We start from the raw sequence: 12,192 nt of genomic DNA, 5'->3' as shown, positions 1-12,192 counted from the left end.
TATGGTCAGCAACAGAACATGATCCATCATAGCTTCATAAATAAATATTGCCGTGGATTAGGCGGAACAGTAGAAAACTTGACCTCTATAGGGACCCTTTTATCTTATAGCGAAACTGAAAAATGAAACGAAAGCATGGAACGAATTGAATAAACTCTTGCGTGAGAGGTCCACCACTTATGACAATGCAAGTTACATGCAAAGACATGAAACATGCAGTTGCCGCATTAAAATGAAAAGAGGAAGTTCCGTTATGGGATTTACATGTCATGACCTCTACTATGCATGGTCTCTTCCTGTCTTCATACCAAATTCAATCAAATTTAAGGACATTATTAACCAATTTTTCGCTCGATGACGGAAGAGACAAATCAAAGACTTCATGCCAAGGCGACGTTCAGGAAAATTCTAAATATAGTTTAAGGCAAGATTTAATTTACCACCAATCAACAGAATTAAGCCATGCATTTTCCAGTGGATAACCGCAAAGGCATTTTTCTACGCGACCTTGAAAATCAAGATTTCATAAAAAAAGGTTTGCTGTACATGGAAGAGAGAGGTAGACATCACAAAAATCTTCATTGATGTCAGAAAGAACTGTTGATATCCCAAGAACGAGAGCCAAATATAAAATTTCATATTATATAGCCCGCTTCAGTTGCAACTGCATGTTATGTAGACTAAGTATACAAATAGTCGTATACCAGCTGTAGGCGCTTTCTAGACCAATGATCACAAGACCAATTTTCAAAGTAACGTTCAACACAAACCAATGGAATTAAGAAATTTAGACGAATTCAAGTGAATGAAAGCAGTTAACAGGTTTGCAATGGCGCCGAAAAGATTCAGAGAATGTTCAAGGCGCGTAAATTTCATTAGTATCTAGATCGTGTACAATGGTTTTATTTATGCAAACTGTCGTTCATGAAAAATATGTATGTCAGTCACGTGGCGATTTTGTTCAGCAGGATGCATATCCGGCCATATATAACCCCAGTTATTATACACCTAAGTGTCCATCGCCTACTATATTATGTAGTAAACACAACTGTCCAATATTTTTCAATATATTGGACAGTTGTAACGTCACACGTACGGACTACTTTTTGTTTGTCAACAAGCAGACGACACAACAAGCATGGTTGCCGATCAATCAGGCTCTGGCCCTTTTGATCTCACCGACGCTGAATGCTACTTGATCCATTTGATGGCCCAGAGCTGGACATCTACCTAACACCAATTCCCGAATGTCGCCTCAAACCTGATGCAGCTGTGTGGTATTACTCCACTCCAACGGGAGAGCATCGTTTGGGAGAGCTAATGAAGAGGGCTGCCGAGGTTGCTGGACTGAAAGGCCGGAAAACTAATCACTCTGTCCGAAAAACAACCGTCCAAACCCTTGTAAAATCTGGCGTCGCCCCACATAAAATTATGCAGGTCACCGGACACAAATCCCTTGCTGGCATCCAGGAGTATGATTCTAAATTAGACCACACAGAGCAGAAGCAAATGTCGAGTTCACTTCGGGGCAATCGCGCCTTCAGTCAACCATCTCCCGCGCTTCCACTCCTTGGCTGGTCAGTTCAAGTGCGCACAAACGAAGTTTTCACGATTCCGATGCCATCAACTTCCGCACAGAATCCGGAGGATAGTCAGCAAACTCCACTTCTCTTTCGTCCTCATCCTATAAAGATTACACTAGTCTGTTCGGTGGCGCAGTTTTCAATAAATTCACTTTTAATTTTCACTGAAACGTCTGCATTCCTTTTCTTTACACTTCTGTTTGTAAAATACCGCTTCGGCCACGTGAGCCTGACCCAGTTTTCCGTCAACCAATGAAAGTGCTCCATTCAGTATTCCATATTCATCCGGAGCCGGCTAACCGCTATTGTTACGCGAAATGAAGTAATTAGCACGGTTTTACCAAATTTGTTTAGCGTTCGAGTTTATTTACTTACGTTTTTGACAAGTGGGTGTATATAATTACAATTGGAACTGAACACGGTTATGCAGAGCGCCTGATATTCTGGACAAACCAAAGTCCAGTTCCCTTAAAAGCAACATGCCCACATCTGCGGCAGGCTTTGTATACTGATCAACAGTCCTCGGATTGGCATCTATGTAAACATTTCACACGGGAATTGTTCAGGTTACATTTAGAGATGAACCGTTCCGGTGGCCTAATGTGTAGAGCGCTCGCCTCGGAGTCGGAAGACCCGGGATCGGGTCATACCAAAGACTTTAAAAATGGAAAAGTAAGGAAACAGAAGTGGTTGGCCCGGTGTCATTATAATGTGACTGGGAGGGATGTCGTGTCTGGTGTCTAATACTACAGTGGGGGCAGCACTTTTACCGCATAGACTCACCATGCCACAAGAAGACACAGTATTTGTACACACATCAAATGACCTATCTCCGTCATCTGACTGAAAAATTGCCAAGTACGACGTTAAACACCAAGCATACATACATACATGTAAAAATGCATATAAATGTGTATATGATCAATTATAATGCCACACTGATGAATGTGTTTGTCACAATGCACACACCACGAGGTGCTCTACATTCGCTGAGGTCAACCAGTGTCCTTCTAAATATAAAACAAGGGGATTTCCCTGATTTAGGCAATACACTTGTGACCCACAAAAACTGCATGGTCTGGCAGTTGTCACACACCCTTGTCTGTTGTTTTATACGATGTAGGTCGCACGCATGCCTTCAGACTCTCTACACTACCTTATACCGTATTTGGAACTGCAAAGACGCGAAACCTCAAATTCACTATCAGATCAACTGACGAAGCATACCTTTTCCCTTATTTCGGCATTAATTCATTTATTTTCCTTGTTTATTTTCTTAACCCAGTCACTGTAATCAGAAATTTTGATGTACTCTCAGTTGGTTTCCACGTCATTGAACATAACATTTATGCATGTTATTACATCTCTTGACCGGCATGGCGATCTGTGAATGCTCGAGCATTATTGTTATTCGGGGTTAGGTCTAATATTTCCGGGTACAGTACAGATTCTACGGCTGAAATTTGCCTTTAGTTACACTGGGTTATGAACCAGTCACTTCAGAGTCAAGCATCTACTCGCCGGCAGCAGGCCTAAACGAACAAATACTACAGTAGCTAGTAACCTGCGTGTGGTAGTGGGTTTCCCCCGGAGATCTTCCTGGTTTCCTTCCACCATAACACTAACCATCAGTGAAATATTATTGAGAACGGCATAAAACACCAAATAAACAAGTAAATAAATAAAAAGATGTACTTTCTATAGGCAATTCGACCAGCAGGCCTTCAACAGAAAAACGATATAGATAGTGGACCGGCAAAGTTCGCGGCGACCATGCACTATGCTTACTTCTCTGATGGTCAGACATTTAACAACAATTCCCGCAGCAGAACATTTCAGAATGGCGCATGTCATTTAGAAAGTGTTTTGTTGTTCTAAATGACACCAAGGGATATGATAAATGGAAATTTATTCTGAAAATCATTTCTTCCACACGTAAACTTGCCGCACAAGTGAACTATTTTGAAGTATACCGCCTTATATCACTCAATCAAATAAATAAATAAACATGATATAAATATCAGAGCATTAACAAACAAGGTCACAAGTCACCTTAATATTCAAATCCCACAAGAAATATATGGGTGTAACAATTTGAATGTGCATGTATGTATTCAGTTTATACAACTTTATCAACATTTGCCACTAGCATTACCGCCCACCCTATATACATATAGGACATTCATGATGACGCACACATTTTAATCGGAGTGTCATACGAACGACACACATTTTCACCTGGTGGCCACCGATATATAGTAGATACTCCTCATTTCTGGGATGCTCGCGATCTATATTTAGATTGTTCCAATGCTTACTGGTATTTTGCCGCAGCTTATGTGTGCGGTGACAGCAATGCAATTCCAAAAATAGACGAAGGGGAATACCCTTCGGATCGAAGCGCACTGACGATCGAACCGGCCGATTTTTGTACCGAGTAATCGACCACTGAAGCGTTAGTATATACAGAAGGGCGGGAAGCGCTGCCCCACGCGCATGTAGAGTGTCTCCAGTGCCCTGGGCCATGCGAAAAAAAAAAACATTGTTGAGAGGTCTAAAGCCTGCGTACTATATAGGTCTTCATAGATACATCATGTACTTTTGGTGGTGATTACTTTGATATGGGCGAGAGGCCGCACGTTAAGTGTATTTAGTGCTAAGTATTCCTTAGCTAGGTACACTTTATCTCTCTACAACACACGCTGACATGGTATTTAAGGACTTACTTAACTAAGTGCGCTTCTTGAAACCGGCCTCAGTATAGTTTCCCAGAGCAGATTAAGAAAAAACGAAAGAGTGAACAAAGCTCACTATATACATTTACATGATACCCCGTTTCCTCGCAAAAAGAATATACGCATTATTACATCTACATGGAACTTATAAAACGAGAATGACAATCTACCAAAACATGTTTCATGTTAATACGCAAAGCCGTTATTGAGATACAGTTTGGAACAGAACACATACCAGAATTACCCTATGGGGTATAATAAATAATAAGGGCCCAGTTTCACGAAGCTCTCTTAATACTATGAGTTCGCAACTGCCTACAGTACTAGTTGCCGTGTTAGTTAAGTGAACGTAATGTGAAGAGCTCTTCGTGAAACCGGGCTCAGACCTAAAGCAAAGAGAGCAAAAAATCAGAGCAACGACGACAGTATGATAATTGGCAAATGGTTAGACGTAACCGCTAAAATACGGCTTCTTATCAATTTATTTTTAACTGTTCATGCAAATGCTTATACACTAGCAAACTAAACGACCCCTACCACCATTGCTTAAGCATACAGAATTCGGTAAGGAAAAATGCAATGATGTTAACTGCAGATTAGTCACTCAAAATAATACTGCTTTGTCATCACATTTAGCATGCAATAAAACAATGCAAGGGGATTAGTGTCTTCGCGAAGATCACTGCATAACTGAATGTTTTTTTTTTTTTGGGGGGGGGGGTGGCCTAATTTTGCTTAAATCATGGTGCTAGGGGACGTGTAATTTGCTACTATTTATGCATTTACATGAACAGTTAGAATAAAACCCTGACTGAGGTAAATTGACAAAAGGCCGTATTTCACCGGTTGCGCGTGACCATTTACCAGCTAGCACATTGTCTTCCCTCCTCTGGTTTTACTCTCTGTGCTGAAGGTCTTTAATTATATTCATACCAATAGAGGCGTATCTTTGTTATCTGCCACTTCCATGGTCCTCAAATACTTCAGTGGCTGCTGGGCTCTGGTTCCGGAACCATCTAATTTTAAAATCAAACAGTGTTTTTCGGCGGTATCGACTCCTCCGTATAGGGGCTAATGACGCCCTGTTTGACTTCTCAGTTGGGGACAATTTTCATGGCTAATTTAGACTTCACAACTACCATTCTCCTGCCAGGAAGATCTGGAAGAACTCGTCAATCACGAAGTTGATGACAGCAAGCTACATTTTCAAAACACAAGCTCCTAAAGGAATATAATATATAATTATATAGTATATGGTAACAGCAAATAAAGCTGGTAACATATAATACAAGATAGAAGCAGTCATCAATTTTCATTAATGCAGAGAAGACAGTCGATATCCTGTATGGCCATGACATTCCTCTGTCCAGGTCGACAACAAATATATGGGTATCTCAATCGCTCTTTTTGGCAACAAGAATGCTACCCTCGTTGTAGAATTTAACAAACCTGGAATGAAATTTAATTTCCATACAATACCCGTGACCCCGTCTGTAGGGGGAAGTCTACGCGGTTGCCCAAAGAACGTTTTCCCACTGCAGACCATGTGTTATACATGTACGTTTACACAAATTGTAAATACAAGGAATAGTTGAAACAATTGCGGTACTAAATTGGACACCTTCACTTCCTTTTGGGAAAGGAATAACAGTCAACTACGCTAAAACCTCTGTCTTGAGCAAATAGACAAACCAAACTATTATAGATCTCGAAATTGTTATACCTGTAGCAATTATACACAAAAGCTCGATCCATACAGCAAAGTTATGAACGATTGCTACATCCGTTACAAGATTCAGAAATTTGGAAAGTAGGGATTTATGAACTGTCTTTCAAAGAATTAAAACTTAAAGAGAGAGTCATTAGCTGCGCCAAAACAAAGAGCTGTGGAATCAGGGCGCTCACAAAGTGCGTCGATCGCTTCCGCGATGATCCGAAGCTTAAGCAACTCCGGTATTCACTGTTGAATATGCTCTCTGAGAACATATATATTAAACCATGTTCCACGCCTCTGAAGTCTGCAGGTATGTTGTAACCGCAGGTACGCTGAATGTTACATGTCATTTGCAAAAGAATGTCTCAAGTTGCAATTATGTTTTCTCTTATACGCAGGGATTGTAATCAAATATGAAGATATCCAGCCCTTGAAAGTAGCACGAGTTGACCTTGAAGTCTAACATTTTTTTCTTGTTTTTAATTACATTTCATAAAAGATCGATATACATAGAAAGTACATGCATAGAGCCATTATGAAATACACAAGTGTTTTACAGAGAGTAACGTCATCATATTCCATCAGGGACATTTTAAGGTTGTACTTAAAACACTTCGACTAGTTATTAACAGCCCGTATGTAGCAAAAAGATATCCATGCACCTTCACTGGGTTTTAATGAAACTAAAGGCCGCCCAGATCGCACATTTCATTTGGACTTGTACTTGGGTTTCCTGTCATGCTGACGTTACGACAAGATCGTTTCAATTTCTACACGGTTAATTAGCCTTGCATGGATAGCGATTTTCCAAAGGGCCTTGGACATGGCGGGCGCGTACGTATCTCGCCGGGTAACATTTTGTTCTTCGACAATTTCAACGAATGGCGTCAAGGCATTACTGCAATTAAAAACTAGTGTGTCACGGATATTCCACCAAACACCTTTGCCCTGCATTTCTTTCATTTTACAAGGATATAGTTCTCATATCAGAGTGTGCAGGCGCTCTGCTTCATTCGTGTTTCTAATTCCCGATTAACCCTTGGACTGGGGGCCCTTGTAATTCATGGTGTTGGATATCTGAAACAATGGCAATCAAAGCGCAACTGAGATACATATTTGCTTCGTGGAACTTATAGACAAGCTCACGGTAGACAATCCTGAACAAATTGTGTCTAGAGCATACCCTGGGCATTTCTAGAGCACTTCTGGCATCATATTAAAACTCGACTGCTTCGGTTTACAATAATCCGTTTTTAATGTGTTACTTTATACACTTTCACAGTTTATTGATGGTTTCCGGTGAACGTCGTTTTGGAATTGTATATTGTATTTACTCATCGGGGACGTCCATTTTAGTTCACGATTGGTATATATACAAACGTGTGTTTCGACGGCTAGTTACAAGAATGAGAGAACTGCACTGGAATACCAAATCTCGACTGTCACGCCGCTCATGGTTCTAACACATGGGCAAGCTCTGAGCTATGGTCTTAAAATCGACCTCAGGATAAAAGTCGCACCCGCAGCACAGAAATGCGATGTGCTCATAGATATGACTTGCGCTGGATTCAATGAACTTTTTTTTTGCATTTGGTATGGGAGGTAGGGAAACAAAGAGGACGGAAATTTATTATTATTGTATTATTGTGAATTTCTGGTATTATTTTAGAATAGTCCAATAAAGTTAGATTTCAAAAAATATCAGCAGCAGTAAGGTTCCTCAAATTTATAATAAAGCAGGACGCATTATAACTTTCTCGAACTTCAGAATCATTTCAACACCATAAATAGTACAGCTCAGGTCTAATATTTACTGAAAGGCAATAATTTGAGCTATTCCTTCTAATTAAAGTTATAATTTAATCAGCGAAAGTGGACTTTTTGGTCAAACATATCTGTGCACGCATAGTGTCTTTAATTATTTGCATCAAAAACGCTGGACGGGATATATATATATATATATATATATCCCGTTCTTCTGCTTCTTTATATATATATACTGCTTCTTTATCATCTACAGCGTAACACACTCATCAAATAAATAAATCTTTGTCATCTAAGGAAGCTGCTAAGGATATCTACATGCCCGGTACTACATGGATAGTTAGAAAAACAAAACACGTCCCACTCCCTCGTCCCCAAAATTTGGTGTATATATATTCATTTTCCAATGGATCTCGAGTCGGATATACCACATTTTCACCTATTGCCTGTACATTGTTATACCAAGTCGTGTGGCTTTTGAGTTCGCCTTGGTGACAGTAAGCGGCCGACGGCGCTCGTGTTAAGGGACGTTTGCGAAGTCTTGTCTTCCATGCAACAGCATAACGGAAGAAAGTAGCTAGTGCTCGATATCCAGATCATATAACCGTATTGTTGCTCTAACAAACTGTTGGCTTGGATGAGTCATGTTCTGACACACAGCTGCGGGATTTAAGAATTCAAGAGAAGAAAGTCGTCACTTTCTCAAATTCTGATCATGCATCATATACGGCCAATGAAACTTGAATGCTTAATATTTTCCGTGATCAAATTCTTTCAAGAGGATGCAAGGTTTTATTATGGTGGTAAAAATACATGCGGGCACAGCCCATAAACTATAGCAATCAAGTGTGATCGACCTAATTTAAATACGATATTTATGACATACCAAAGAAACATTAAATGATTACAGCTTATATATGCAGAAACTATTGAGGAGTAGTCCTCACCAGGTCACATCTTACTCATTCACTAAACGGCATGTTGATGACCTACTATCTTTGATCAATAATTATATTGCAGAAGCTGTGAAAGGTATTTACCCACCTTCGCTGGAAACCACAGACTCTCCAGATTGTACATCTTATCTGCACCTATATTTGTACAAAAGACCAAACCGGTTTCCTCTCTTGTAGACTTTACGACGAGAAGGATGGTTTCAATTTTGGCACTGTAAATGATCCTCACTTGGACAGCAATATACCGAAAGGTTCGTGTACATATCTCTCCTTGCAGCATTTGTTAGATCCTGCGTGTTGTGATTTCAGTCAACGTCGCAATACCGCAAAAACTAGTGTGCAAAAAAACCGTGCGATTATTGACCTGGGAAGTCCTTATTGGTTGACGCCTGGTATAAGAATGTTTCTATCGACGCATAGATTCAACAGTGAGATAAAGTTACAAAATGAAACCTGGGACTAATCATTATCAAAGATTAAATAAGTCTCAGTTTCAGTAAAAAGTTACTATCGACGTAAGAGCCTGCGAGTTTTAACTTCAACTGATGCCAAGAGCACGTTACAACCTCAACCAAAACCAATACATGCTATAACCTCAACTGATGCCAAGAGTACGTTACAACCTCAACCAAAACCAACAGCATGGTATAACCTCAACTAATGCCAAGAGTACGTTACAACCTCAACCAAAACCAACAGTATGGTATAACCTCAACTGATGCCAAGAGTACGTTACAACCAATACCATCAGCACATGTGCCTGACCTCAACCAATACCAACAGCATGCTATATGTATTGATTTGATTGGTGTTTTATGCCGTAATCAAGAATAGTTTCACTTATATGACGGCGAGAGAGGAAGCAAGCATGAGGTGGGCTTGAACTCACAGCGCAGGTGAAAGGCTCATGGGTCATTGCGCCACATTGTCACTGTTCTGGGGTAGAGTGCTCACTACTTGGTCTCAGAGGACCCCAGCATGTGATAACCTCAACCAATGCCAAAATCAGGTTAGCCTGACCTCAACCAGTGTCAACAGCATGTTAGACTGATCTCAACCAATGCCAACATACTGTTAGCATAACCTCAATCAATGCCAACATTCTGTTAGCCTGAGCTCAAACAATGACAAAATCATGTTAGTCTTAGCTGTAAAATATTGACGACTACAAATTAGTTACTACAGATGAAAAACTGTTCACACTGAGTAAATAGCTGAGATACAACATGTGAATCTTAGTGTAGGGGGGTAAACATGGCAATCCACTGGCTGCTTGACAGATACCTAAAAAAATCATTGCTCCAAAAGGCAAAACAGAAATATAATATAATAAAAAGCCATACAAAAATGAACAGAACAGGGCACTTTTTTGCATGTAAGTTGGGTTAATACCCCTAGCAAATATATTTATACGGATGGCCTAATACCAACAATGTTTCACTTATATAAAAGCAGTAAGCATTAGGATGGAAGAAAACTGGGCATAGCCCGGGGGGTGGGGGGTAACATGGCAATCCACTGGCTGCTTGACAGATACTACCAGAAAGGAAGCCAGCATAAGCTGGACTTGAACTCAAACAGATCAATTGTATAAGTGCCATTGCCTACTCTAGTTTTACAACATCTGCATTTGACACGTCAACCGTACAGCACCACAATCAACAAAGTGTTATTTGTTTAGCCTCATCGTTCATATAGTGGCAATTGTACGCAGATGCAGACGAACACTGAGAGTAGAAATTTTTCTTGGTGGGCCTCTAGACCCTCCTCTATTTGATACTTAAAATGAACATAAATCAGCTACTAAAGCTGAATTAATTAATACAGTAGTATTCAAGAAATGTTCTAAAAATATTTTAAAAATTCGACATCGCTTATCAACAAAGTGAATAGCAAACGATCGTCAGTACCTAGCCACTGATTTGGTGACGTCATTTTGCCATGTTATAGCTATCCAGAGTGACGTCACAAAACCTAGAGCTCTCTTGTACCATGAGTATTAAACAATGTGACAATGACAAGCGTCGCATTTAGCAGCTTAAGCATTTGGCCTAACTGGCTGTACGACTTCGGGGAATTTACCAAACACAGCAGGATCTTCTGATTGATAACAGACACTTTCATTCAGATTTTGGGAAGATATTATTGTAATCAATTCTGTCTTTGGAAACAGAGCAATGATTCTCCTGAGGCGTTTTTTCCTTGCTATCTCAACTGAGAGCTAATAGTTTTCTTTGACGTGACAGCCAATTATCATCTGACGCTTTCAGTGCTAGTGAATGGTCAAGTTCATAAGGCCTTCTCCAACAGGGCTACTCTGAGTGAATTGTCCATCAGTGGCCATATCCACAGTGCTGAACTTCAACTTCTTCGCTTTCAAAACTTAATATAATTTTCTACATATTTTTCTGCGATAACTGAGTCCTATATAATTTTTTTCTATGTATATATGGTGGCAGACTTTATGTTCACTTTAACACCCCCACCCACCCAGTAACTTTGGAAGTAGATCCACAGATCAACAATGCGGTAGTTCTGTTCAGACTTTATTCACAAATGACAGTGGATAACAACTTATGCAGTACAAACGAATGGTGGTGTCTAATACCCACCATAGACATATGTCATGTCAAATACATATGCGTAGTAAATAAACTTTCTCATTTTTACAGCTTTTTCCATACTGAAACAAAAATTAAACAATTAAGTATACAGAATTTGAAAATGCGATGTTGAATGAAATCTCCATGAATCTATAATGGTAAGTGAACAACATCAAAATAATATGCTGGTACCCTCAGGACATCCATTCCTGGCTTAACAACTCCACCTGTACCTAACAAAATGTTACAGCATGGGTCCATGGATAGGAATAAAGCTAATAAGATTTAACGCAATGTCCTATATTCTACATGTATAACCCACATCAAAATTACCTAAAAGCCTTGGATCACTTTTACTACTTTGGTGTTATTACAGACCTTATTTTTAAAAAAAACTGAAAGCGCTCACCATGCTCACTACATTGTAGAACTACAATTTAAGTACCAGTATCTCAAAAACAGTTCAATGACCTGTGATACACATATGATGAATATAAAAATACAGATCTGTGTCTTTGGGACAGTACATATATCGTTACTGTGTCATACTGCAAATGAAATGATGAACAACCTAGAGATGACCGATGTTTTATAGCGTTTTGCTGGAATTGTATCGTAAACTGTTCGATATGCAGTATTAAAATGGTCAATGGACTCACCTGAAACCACCAATGTGTTCACATCTGTGAGAATAGCAATACATGTATGCCATAATTTGTCCTCGACTTTACTAAAGGCCGTTTGCATAAATAGTACATGTAAATGCAGTTGTTTCCAAAGTAATTTATATGTATTAAATGACAAACACAATCAGAATACTGTACCGTTACAACCTAC

This window comes from Liolophura sinensis, chromosome 1 (genome assembly GCF_032854445.1).
Source record: "Liolophura sinensis isolate JHLJ2023 chromosome 1, CUHK_Ljap_v2, whole genome shotgun sequence".
NCBI lineage: Eukaryota > Metazoa > Mollusca > Polyplacophora > Chitonida > Chitonidae > Liolophura > Liolophura sinensis.
This window is presented reverse-complemented; position numbering follows the sequence as displayed.